Consider the following 11,492-nt stretch of genomic DNA (forward strand, 5'->3'; position numbering starts at 1 on the left):
AGAGGTCTTACTGGACCTACTCCTTTTATCTGATGATGTATTTTAATGGAAATTGGATAAATATGGTTAAATCATGGGATCAGCTTTCACAGTTATAAATTAACTCTTGAACTTGTCAATTTTATTCTTTACCTTCCTTCGGAAGGCTAATATAATTATAAGAACAATTTTGTTTGTGTTATTGCGTGAATAGGACGAAATCAGCTAATGGGTGACATCACCGGTCGCGCAGACACTGGGGACTCCACTGTATCAGAGACATATATACGTCTCTGACTGTATACACCTTATCGCTAATCCCGGCTGACCCGGAAGCTTGAACTTTTGACGCATACAACAATCACTTTTCCATTCCATCAGATATTTTGTTTTATGACGTCAATTTTTTATGGGAACCCGTGTGATATCCAGTAATGGCGGACAAATAGCGATAAGGTGTATTCAGACTGGCCAACTGTGGAAACTAAACTGAGCATGTAGCTAAAAAAAAAAGGGGGGGCATTTATGCTTCTAAGGAAAGTACTGCTAGAGACAAAATGTTGCCATTTACATAAATGTGTGCATCATAACAACAAATTATGATTAAACACAACATTTAATTTTGTGACAGGTGTGATGACTGATGTGTATGACCTGGGAATAGACAGTGGCTGATATCTTTGGATTATCAACTTGTCTTTAAAGTTAAATATACTAATTCACCTGTTTTTGATTAGCTAACTCTTGTCATATTCAGGAAAGGCACTTTTGATCTTCCTTATTTCGTCTGAATCAGCTGGCGGTTTTTTTCCAAAGTTAACAAGAGAATAATACCGACATGAATCTTTAAAGATATTACTAATACATAAAACACACTTTAAACAACAACGCACCACAAAGGACCAAACAAAAATCGAATCTAGTATTTTTGGTAATAAATATATCGGTTTTCGGAGAAGATACCCACACACTATAAGAATCCATTAACAGTCATCGCACTTTATTATAAGTTAGTCAGTTTATAATCACTCTAATCACTTTTATAAAATTTATATTTAATTATTTGTTGACAACAACTCAGTTTTATTTTGATTATTTTTTATATAGTGAAATAGTCCGAGATTACTCTGACGTCCAACGGCTGTTTTGCCAGACAAGCTGGGCCACGCCACGGGCCCCAGCTTGTCTGGCAAAACAGCCGTTGGACGTCACAGTAATCTCGGACTAATAGTGAAACAACTCTTTAATAACAAAACAAAAAATATATATGTGGCAAGAACCCGCCCCCTCCCCCGGTTAGTACATGTTTGATTCATTCAGTGTGAGTGAGCTGATAAAAAAGGTATGTTTCCCTCGGTTTTAGTTTGTAACCCGGTCAGTGTTTATTCTAAATCGATTTATGATATTTTTGAACAGCGGTATACAACTGTTTCATTTATTTATGACCCGTAAACTCACCTTCTGGGATCATTGGCAACCGCACTATGATTATTTTTTTCTCTAATTCTGTGGCAATTTAGCGGCCCTTTTCATACCATTTGCCGAATAAAAAAATATGACCGTTTGGTTTTAAAACGGAAAGTCCCAAATGAAATGGCAAAACCAAAAGCTCAAATATATCAAACGAATGAGAAACAAAAGAGGGACGAAAGATACCAAAGGGATAGTCAAACTCATAAATCTAAAACAAACTGACAACGCCATGGCTAAAAATGAAAAAGACAAACAGAAAAACAATAGTAAACATGACACAACATAGAAAACTAAAGAATAAACCCCACGAACCCCACCAAAAACTAGGGGTGATCTCAGGTGCTCCGGAAGGGTAAGCAGATACTGCAGTCCACATGTGGCACCCGTCGTATTCCTGACTTACTTCAGACATTTCCTAATGTAGTAAATGGTGGACAAAACCTGGTTTTATAGCTTGCTAAACCTTTCACTTTTATGAAAGTCGCATAAAATTCCTCATTTTTCACAACAATGTGTGAACAAACATACATAATAGAAACATGTCAAATAGTTATCAAAGGTACCAAGATTATAATTTAGTACGAAAGATGCGCGTTTCGTCTACATAAGACTCATCTTAATTCAAAATAGGGTTACATCAGTCAACATTGTGAGGCTGTTATGATCTAAATCTTACTCACTTTAAAAACCAACAAACAATCAACAACGAAAAACAAAATGGCATATACTAGTGGACAAAGCATATAAACAAAAATGAAAGACAAGAATACAAAAATTCGTAAGGGTTTTGCAGAACCTAGTGTCTCGCCTACTTTTGCTGTTGGCCGCAGGCTAAAAAATATTGGGGAACAAATACTTAAAAAAAAATTCCTCTAGATACTATATTTTGATTGTAAGAAGCTTCTGTCCAAGTTTAGTAAAAATCCAGGATGATTTATGAATCTAATAAATGTTCTAAAAACTTAAAACACAGACTGTATGCAATGTAAACTTGAAGAAAAAGTAAGTCAATTTATAAGTAATATATGGAAAAACAGGAAATAAATTTTTAACAAATGTCCTTTTAGATACTAGCTTTTGATCATAAACAAGCTTTTGTCCTTGTTTGCTACAAATTAAGGATAGTTTAAAAAAGTTATTTAAACTTTAAAGACTTTAATCACAGAATGAATGTAATGTTATCTGGCAGAAACACTAAGTCAATTTATTAGTAAAAAACGGATAAACATTTTTTTTTACAAATTTTACTTCTGGATACTATCTTATGATCATAAACAAGCTTCTGTCCAAGTTTGGTAGAAATCCAGGATTGTTTTTAGAAAGTTATTAAAACTTCATAAATTTAACCACAGAGTGAATATTTGTGGACGCAGCAAACGTCCGACAACGATGACGACGACGGAATAAATGATCGCTCTATCCGCTTTTGCGACAAAGGTCGACCAAACCAACACTTTGGCGGGTGGATTAAGTTCCGATCCACGACAAAAGGATATCACAAAAACAAAGACAAATAAAAGAACACTATAATACATGATTAAAATGATAAAAAAAAGTTAGTACCTACAATCTATACTTAAAAAAAAACCCACCATGTATCATTTGTGGAGTTGATACGGAATATTTATCAACGAGGTCTTGATATCTTCATATAAACTTTTTTTTTTATAGAAACTATAGACGTATAAACGTAGAATATACATACACATTCTTTAATAAAAACCAGTATCTTGATAGGTTAGTCCACTAAAAATAGTCGTGAAGCTTTTTTCAGACTACAATTTGTGTGCAAGATTAAAAAGAAATATATTGGAGAAAAACGCATCTGCAATGAAAGATGAGACAGCTTCTACTAGAGACGAATCAGGAACATTTAGTTCTGTATTACACATTTCTTTCAGATATTTTATGAATTCATTTTTTGATTCGCGCCAATCTTTGTTTAAAACGATATTTTCCACATTGTTTTTTTATTGTTGTTGCAGGTCATTGTAAAAACTATTTGGTGACACAAAAGTGAATGTTGTTTGACTCAAACTGAAATATAAAAAAGGAAACGAATATTGACGAAAAACATTGAGTTTTTTATGTAACATTGAAGGAAATATTGAGAGCTAGCCATCCATCATACTTTACATATGGGAAATAAAAAAAATTTGGGAAAAGTTATTAGGAAATGTAATTTATATGTGATGTGAAGCAAATTAATATCACCAACAGTTTCCCGCTTATATAGTTGTTGTATAAACTGTAGTAATATCTTAGATCACGCTATCATGTTACATGGCGTCAATCAGTTCCTATTGAAATGGAGACCAATAATTACCCACCTGTTCTCTTATGTTATATTGGATTCCTACATTGCACTCTTATTTTGTACTAATTACGGAAATTCATCATCTGTTATTAGCGTCGATAAATGAATGTTCCGTTCAATAATTAGTCGAACGACTTGTTCCAATAATTAGGTTGCATAATACTGGACGTTACCCGGATATTGGTTTGCTTGCATTAGAGGTCGTCATGTCCTATAAAAGTACTCTATTTAATTATTCAACTTGTACTTTATCATTTGACAAACTTTTACAGGAAATTGATAGAAAAGTAATGAAAGAAGTTAATTATACACACAGAAATCATAGAAATAATTCCACGATAAAAAAATAATATCCAATTACAAAAGAATCAAGTGCGCCTTGAGGTAACATGTAAGCAGTCTTGTAATAATTATTTGCATAACAAATAAAATAGATTCTTTTTTATAAGGTTTTTGGTTCCATTTTTATAAATCTTGATACCTCGAATTTTCCCTAAATAATCCCCAGAAATACTTCGATAGAGACCATTCTTTATTTACATCAAATACAAATTTTTGTTATTTCTGGTCGATTTCAATATGATTGGCTTTATTCGATTGCGTTTTAAGATAATCCTTTTTACCGTTGAAAACATTTCATATTACCAAAATGCATTAACATGGTTTTATGAAATGTGCACATGCTTTCCGCATGCAATATTGCTAATACTCAGATTATTTTTGTCCAACTGTAAATTTGAAATAGTCGTATCTCTTACACGTAAACACCGGCAATTGTCGTAATGGAAAGTTCACAATTCGGAAACTGAGAACCACTAAAAATTTGAATTCAAATGAAAAGACTTATTTCACATAACTTACAAAATTTATAATTTTGATAATGTATATTATGACTTCTATATGATTTTCTATTCAAGGAATAGATTACTGTAGCAGTATTTTGATAAATAAAGGCAACAGTAGTATACCGCTGTTCAAACTCATAAATCCATGGACAAAAAACAAAATCGGGGTAACAAACTAAAACTGAGGGAAACGCATAAATATAAGAGGACAACAACGACACAACTCTACAATGTAACACACACAGAAACGGACCAAGCATCAGACAAAATCCCACGAGAATAACAAATATAACATCAAAACCAAATATAAGAATTTGGGATAGACAAGTACCGTGACACGTCTTATCGCAATGTCAATTTACACTTGATAAACCGTTCCGATCTTTTAGTGCTGATGACTGCCCTTTTATTTTGTTTTAAGCGAGCATCAGTGATTTAGACGAAACTCGCGTCTGATTTAACATTTTAATCCAGACCTGGTATCTTTTATGAATTATTCAGTCTTAAATAACATCTAGAAATGGGCTATGAGAGTCTGTTGAGTACAAACAAGTACAAAATAAGAGATGGTTTCAAATTTCAATTGTGACAGAGAGACGAAAAATAATAAAGGGATGTTCAAACTCATAAGTCGAATACAAACTGACAATGATAGAACAATGAAAAAAGAAAACCAAAGACTTAGTTACACGAAGCCCACTTTCAACTGAGTGACCTTAGGTTGTCTTGAAGGGTAGGCAGATCCTGCTGCACATGTGACACCTTTGTGTTGTTCATGTTAGTACAAACTCGGTGATGAAACATATTAGGTAGGTCACATCCGAAGAAAGAGGACGGGATTGTAGGAACGACAATTTGAAAATATCCGTCGCCATTTGAGAAATAAATATTCCATAAAAGAGGGACGAAAGATACCAGAGGGACAGTCAAACTCATAAATCAAAAAAGAAATTGACACCGCCAAGGCTTAAAATGAAAAAGACAAACAGACAAACAATAGTACACATGACACAACATAGAAAACTAAGGAATAAGCAACACGAACCCAACCAAAAAAACTAGGGATGCTCCGGAAGGATAAACAGATCCTGCTCCACACGTGGCACCCGTCGTAATTCTCATATTATAACAAATCCGGTAAATAGTCTAATTCGGTAGGTCACATTCATGAAATGGAAGGGGATTGTAGTTACGACGTAAGGAACATATCCGATATCATCTGTGAAACGGTTATTCCATAACGGTCAACCAACACGTGATGGCGACCGTAAAATTTACAAAGGGATGATTCCAACTTCACCATTTGGAACTCTTGGTTTAAAAGCTTCCTTGTGAGCAGCAAGCCTCTATCAAGAAAATCGTGATAGGAAATACAGGCACGGAAATATCGTATCAATTGGGAGATATATACCTCGTATGCAGGTGCTGCTGAAATGTTGCTACTTAGAATTGGAAAGTTCACAATTGGAAAGCTGAACTCATCTCTTTTGTTGTAAAGTTTTGTTTTCAACCGACCCTCATTGTCAATTTCTAGATGTAAGTCAAGATATGAGGCCGACTTAACTGTATCTTTTATATCCTTTATTTCTAGTTCGACGGGATAAATGGGATAAATGGGTTCAACATAGTCACCAAATTTTGAATTATTTAGTGAGAGAACATCATGTATATAGCGGAAAGTAAAGTTATAGGATATTGCTAACTTCTTTTCGTTCTTTCTAAGAAGTTCCTGTATAAAGTCAGCCTCATAATAATAAAGAAACAAGTCGGCAAGAATAGGGACACAACTGGTTCCCATAGGAATGCCGACAGTCTGTTGAAAAACACGTCCTCCGAACGTAACAAATATGTTGTCAATCAAGAAATCAAGCATCTTGATATTGTCAGTTTCAGAGAATTTTTTTGTTTGAATCAGAGTGATCCTTTACAAAGTAGGATTTATCCCTCCCTGAGACAAGATACTTGTATCTACGTTGGCCATTCTTTTTTTTATGAAACAAAGCAATACCAACTCTTTCAATTTGACTTTTAGATCACCCCTAGTTTTTGGTGGGGTTCGTGTTGTTTATTATTTAGTTTTCTATGTTCCCATAGGAATGCCGACAGTCTGTTGAAAAACACGTCCTCCGAACGTAACAAATATGTTGTCAATCAAGAAATCAAGCATCTTGATATTGTCAGTTTCAGAGAATTTTTTTGTTTGAATCAGAGTGATCCTTTACAAAGTAGGATTTATCCCTCCCTGAGACAAGATACTTGTATCTACGTTGGCCATTCTTTTTTTATGAAACAAAGCAATACCAACTCTTTCAATTTGACTTTTAGATCACCCCTAGTTTTTGGTGGGGTTCGTGTTGTTTATTATTTAGTTTTCTATGTTGTGTCATGTGTACTATTGTTTTTCTGTTTGTCTTTTTCATTTTTAGCCATGGCGTTGTCAGTTTGTTTTAGATTTATGAGTTTGACTGTCCCTTTGGTATCTTTCGTTCCTCTTTTAGTTTGGAATGTGGAATACTTGTGTTAAGTGTAAAAAAGTCAAATGTTTTAATACTATTGCAAGATGAAAGAGAGTTAGATTGTACGTATTCTAAAAGATCATTGGAATTTCTTAGTATCAATCAACTCGTGATGGCGAAGGGATGATTTCAAATTCACCACTTGGAACTCTTGGTTCAGAAGCCTCATTGTAAGCAGCAATCCCTATCAAGGAAATCATGATTTAAAATGCAAGCTCTTGAATATCGTACCAATCGTGAGATATATACTCAATATGCAGGTTCCTTTGGTATGATGCTACATACAATCGTGAGATATATACTCAATATGCAGGTTCCAATCGTGAGATATATACTCAATATATACTCAATATGCAGGTTCCTTTGGTATGATGCTACATACAAAGGGCAATTACCCTCTTTCTCGTAAAGTGTTGTTCTCAACTAACCTTCATTGTCAATTTCTAGATTTAAGCCAAGATATATATATAAATATATATATATATCTGTTGACATACGGAAACATTCAAACGGAAAGTCCTGTTTGTTTCACATAGTCACCATACTTTGACTATCTAGTGAAATGACATCATCTGTATCTATATATCGGAACGTAAAGTAAAAGAACTTAGCTACCTTTTTTATTCTTCAATAGAGGCTCATATATTGAGGCAGCCTCAGATAGTTAAAAAAACAAGTCGACAAGCTGTCCATTTCAAAAAATTATTAAGCTTCATTCCAGTAGCTCGTGTATATCTCCGAGATGATACGAAATGTCAGAGTACATTGCGATACCTATATTGATTTTCACGATAGAAGGTTGCTCAGTACACATGACACAACATATAAAACTAAAGACTTATAAAGTTCCAAGTGAAAAAGTTGAAGGCTATCCTTCTGATTTTGTCTACAAATGCCATCACAAATTGGTTTACCGATAAACAATATCTTTTTCACTGAAAATAAAGAATATATTGTAAAAGAGGGGGCGAAAGATAACAGAGGGACAGTTAGACTCATAGATTGAAAATTAACTGACAACGCTATGGCTGAAAAAGAAAAAGACAAACAGACAAATAATGGTACACAATACACAACATAGAAAACTAAAGACTAAGCAAAACGAATCCCACAAACAACTGGGTGTAATTATCGAACAACACTACCGTCAAATTTTCTTCAATCAATACACAATATTAAACAACGGATTTGTACTTATATGATGAGCAGCAAAAATGTGCAACATGTAGAGCCGTACATGCTGATCATTCAAAAGCACATTATATCACCCCCTGGTTGGTGGGGTTCGGATTTTTCTCTCTTTAGAATTCTGTGTTGTTTGAGGACTATCAGTCTCTGAGGATATTAATGTGCAGAAGTAATAACCTAATGGGGTTAGTTTGCCTACATACTTATCTATTATGTATTAATCATATACAACGAGAGGTTCATCTCAACTTATTTCATGTGGCACACCACATACATGTGAACTAGAAAACCAGATGTTGATTTGCACGATTGATATTATAGTTAATAATGCGCATATAACATATATAATTATACTTCAATCTCAATAGAGTTATCTCTCTTTAAATCGTAGCTTACTATTTTACATAGAAATGTTTCCGTTAATAAGCAAAATATTATAGTTTTGGCAGAATAAGACAAGATAGCACAGAGATTCATATTGTCACATAAAAGCAGTGATAAGTTATCAATTTGATGACAGAAAAAAGACGCAATTGAGATTTCATTTTAAATGTCAAATAATCTTCTGAAAGTGTTACTGGAAAATGTGAGACAATAACACTTAAATATGAGGTATACATCTAATACGCATTGTAACTCAACATTGTAATAGAAGAGAGCTCGAGGCGAAATATACCCAATAAATATTTAAGGTTGCACGTCTGGAGAAAAAGACAATGTAATTTCCTATAGGAACTCCTTTTACGATAAAACTGTGTCCCCTCTACTATGAAGTTCCGTAAAAAATATATAATTGAGTGTAAAGATCATATGCTGTTATTTTTGGAAAAGTTAAAATATAGGGTTGTGCGGTACATATTTATATGCCTTGAAATTCTGAGAATTTAAACCGTCACACACATTCTGTACTATCTCTCCCACTACTTTTTGTCTTCCTTATAACTCAATTCAAATTTTCCAGCTGCATGTATACTTGTATGTTTCCCATTTATGTGTCTGTATGAGATGAATAATGGAATCATATCTGGGAGCCAGTTGGTAAACAAAACAAAATATCTACGAATATTATATATCTTCCCAGAAGAGGCATGGTTTGTTGATCAGCTGTGTTTATAAAGTGCAGCCTATAAAACAGGCGCATACCAGTCTTCTAGTGATGACTAGGTTTGAGTTTAAAAACAAAATTGTTGTCTTCTCCTAATTTTATTCACTTATTTACTTAGAAAAAATCAATTCATTGAAACGTGAAATGAGTTGATTGGATAATTTCCAGGTCGTCATCTATAGTTGGCGAATGCATAACTTGCATTATTGGTCAATTCAAGCTTCAGAAATGAAAAAAGGTGTCTTTTTTGAGGAATTAAACGTCATTGATATTGTTTTTTAATACACGTTCCATAAAAGGGTTTTACGTACATGTGAAATATGTATCTCATTTGAAATGACTATTGTTACGTTTGTTTTACTTTTTAAATTCCTATTATAAGCATATGTGCTTTCATTGATTCTTATCGCAGTTGTCGAATTTGATTTAAGATCAGTAATTATGATAGTTATTACTACTGACTATCATTTGAAGATTAAAATCACAACTTTCTTTCTTCGGCTAGGCCCTTAACCCTTTTATAACTACTATACTTGTTCATATTTTTCACCTTTCACGTTAAGAAAAATCTATATTTTGAATATTTTGCCTATTCTATTCTCTACTTTAATTTAATATTCCATATCAGTCAATGTCAGTTATATAATCACTTCGAGGCTGCTTATTTCTCGTTTTGGAGAATTGGTTTTCTTTATACTCAGTTTGATTTTAAGTCTTTATTTCATTATATCAGCATTTACTTGATAAACCTACAGAAAATTTCCCTGTACCATTTTAAGTCGGGGAAGGAAGTTCTTTGATAAGATACTACGCAGTAATAAGATTCGATAGTTAATTACAAAAACAATTAATATACCATAAGTGTAATCAATGTAAAGACCAAAATAAACGATTTATATACAACTGACATGAATCTAAATTGGTTTGGTGAATTAACTTTGTGATTTATTAAAAGAATATTAAACATAGCATACGTCACTGACTCAAAAGAACTACATCAGACATTTATATGTTATTTTGACATTTATTGACATATTCTTTTGTTTTAAGAATAATAATCTTAGAAGGATAATATAGTTATAACAAGGGACGAAGAGACAACCAATGACCTACACAGTATGGACTATTAAGAGCTTAACCTATAACTTAAATATAATTGTTTACACTTCGTATGATTTTCTCAATTTATTTCTATTGTGTTGTATGGTTGCTTTTTTGACATATATATCGGTATTTGTTCTAGTTTCTAGAAAGCTATGTGATATACTATACTAAAAAGTAACAGCAATACTGGCGTATAACTCTTCCGGAGCAACTTACTCACTGCCGCCTTTGGTTGTTCTATGTTTTGTGTATTGTGTTTATTTTGGTTATTTTTTCTTTTCTTGCAATGGCAATATTTGATGTTTTTCTGCTTATGAGTTTAATTGTCCCTTTGGTATCTTTGTTTATATCTGACATATCTACATGTTCACATTTTTGTAAAGTGTACTGAGATTCTTAACTCCGAGGATAATTCAAAACGGAAAGTCCCTAATCAAAATCAAAAGCTCAAACACATCTAACGAATGGAAAACAACTGTCATATGCCTGACTCAGTACAAGCTTTTTCTTACGTTTACAATGGTGGTTTTATTGCTATGATGCACTCTTTGGAGAACTTGAAAGAAAATCTACTGAAAGATTTTAAAATGCTTTATGTTTCTTCATCAATCACTTGTCAATTACAATAAATATAGATGGCTTTATTCCACCAGTTTAATGGATTTAAAGTATTAAAATTCCTATGAAACATTGATTTTAAATAAATTCAGGAAACACATTTATTTTCTCCAACTGTGATGGTAAAATCAATAGGTAAAATTTCTAACATTAAAATGTCCTCCATCTCTTTAACGAGCTTTAAATAGTAAAAGAGTACAATAAATCATTCTAAAATTCTACACTGGTTAAAGTCATTTGTCTGATTTGACATCCATTTTAAGAAGATTTAGGAAGTGCTGACGTAATATTTGCAGACCTTTTAACTTTCATACACTGAAAGGTCTGTCACGTTGTGATTTGCATGA

At 33.1% G+C, this 11,492-nt stretch overlaps 1 protein-coding gene across 15 annotated transcripts in view; it reads right to left on the minus strand.

Annotated features, from left to right (window-relative positions):
• Positions 1–842, minus strand: part of LOC139484658 (inositol polyphosphate-4-phosphatase type I A-like) — a 77,552-nt gene extending 76,710 nt beyond the window's left edge. For 11 of the 15 annotated variants that reach the window (XM_071268506.1, XM_071268503.1, XM_071268501.1 and 8 more), the window contains exon 1: positions 703–817. The gene's annotated coding sequence lies outside the window, so the exon portion shown is untranslated. Of the gene's footprint in view, positions 1–702 lie in introns of all 15 variants that reach the window. The other 4 variants (XM_071268497.1, XM_071268507.1, XM_071268510.1 and 1 more) reach the window with 4 other exon arrangements.
• Between the last annotated feature and the right edge of the window lie 10,650 nt (positions 843–11,492).

This window comes from Mytilus edulis, chromosome 8 (genome assembly GCF_963676685.1).
Source record: "Mytilus edulis chromosome 8, xbMytEdul2.2, whole genome shotgun sequence".
Taxonomy (NCBI): Eukaryota; Metazoa; Mollusca; class Bivalvia; order Mytilida; family Mytilidae; genus Mytilus; species Mytilus edulis.